The following is a 1,594-nucleotide window of genomic DNA, read 5'->3' as shown; positions in this document are numbered from 1 at the left end:
GTGTGTGTGTGTTTGTGTGTGTGTGTGTGTGTGTGTGTGTGTGTGTGTGCGTGTGTGTTTGAAGGCCCATGTTTCTGTCTGTGAGCTTGTTCAGAGCGCTCTTTCTGGCGTCTGATTGAGGATTTCCTCTAGATGATCGTTACCTCTGCACACACACACACACACACACACACTTAGAGGAACGCCCCAAATGTTCCATCAATACACAGCAGACTCTCAAAGCTTCCACAGCTGGGAGATTTTCCCATGCAAAAACACAGAACAAAAATGCACTCGTACACACTGAGACACACACACACACATACACACACCAGTGACGTAATAAACATAATGATAATACTGTGTATATTTCAATTCAGTTCGAAGTTTCAAGACATTATTCTGGCATTGATACCGTCACCCTGGACTGGTGTGTGTGTGTGTCTGTGTGTGTGTTGTGTTTTGGCTGAGAGCTGCTTCCACTGACCCAGTTTTGTTATGGTCCTTATTAAAAATACTTTGATGATGCTTGATGATGGTGATGATGATAATTATGATGGCCTGTCTCCCTCTGCACGCCTCCTGCTGTGTGGGTGTCTTATTGTTTGATTGTTTTCTTTCGGAAGCATCGCTAGCACGATACCAAAACTGACCCCTCACCCCGAGTCAATTAATGTCTGGGAGGGTCACATCTTCTGCTTGACGGCATTCCGCGCTGATAGCTGTGGAGCGTTTACATTGTCCAGCAATTCCCAACTCAGGGAATTCCGCTTCCAGACTCCTGAACACTGAACAAAAACAATAAGTGTGTGTGAGTGAGAGACTGGGAATGTGAGGCAGCAAGTGTGTGTATTAATGATGCTTCCTCCTTCCTTCGTTCTCTTTTTTTTTTTAATTGAACAGAACACATAAATTAACAGAAACAGCTTGACATAGTAACTTATACATAAGATGAAACCAGTGACGGATATATACAAGCATATATAAGAAAAGAGAAAGAAAAAGAAAAAAGACAGAAGAAGACAAAAAAAAGGCTATAACAACAACAATAATAATAATAATAATAATAGTACTGGAGGTAGGAGTGGAAGCAGCGGCAGCAGCAGTGAAAATAATAAGAACAATAATAATAAAAATAATAGTAATAATAATTAATAGTTGTAATAAATGGACCAGTCGGTGAAATTAGTGCAGATAACCTCATACCCATCTTGGTCCTGCAGCCACACCATCCCCGCCGGCGAGCACAACCAACAGACCCACCAACACAGACCGCATCCCCGACTCCGATCCACCTTGTCCCTCCTCCCCGTCACCAGCAAAGCCAGACTCCCGTACCAGTGGAAACATCTTTGTAATCACTTTTATCTTCCACCCCAAAGGGGTGCTGGGCCACCACAACAGGCACCCCACCTTCCTCCTTCCTTCTCAAAGATTGAGAGGTTTGTAAATGTTCGAGCTGAGTTTATAATTTTATTTATTATATTATAATTTTATTATAAGCAACAGAAGCACTGAGAGAGAAAGAGAGAAAGACCAAGTTTAAGTCATTAGCATAGAATGCATGTTGACTGAATTGCCAATATGTGTGTGTGTGTGTGTGTGTGTGTGTGTG

The sequence above is a fragment of the Sinocyclocheilus anshuiensis genome, unplaced genomic scaffold (genome assembly GCF_001515605.1).
Source record: "Sinocyclocheilus anshuiensis isolate Anshui unplaced genomic scaffold, SAMN03320099.WGS_v1.1 scaffold13, whole genome shotgun sequence".
NCBI lineage: Eukaryota > Metazoa > Chordata > Actinopteri > Cypriniformes > Cyprinidae > Sinocyclocheilus > Sinocyclocheilus anshuiensis.
The sequence above is the reverse complement of the archived record's forward strand: the minus strand, read 5'-3'. Positions refer to the sequence as shown.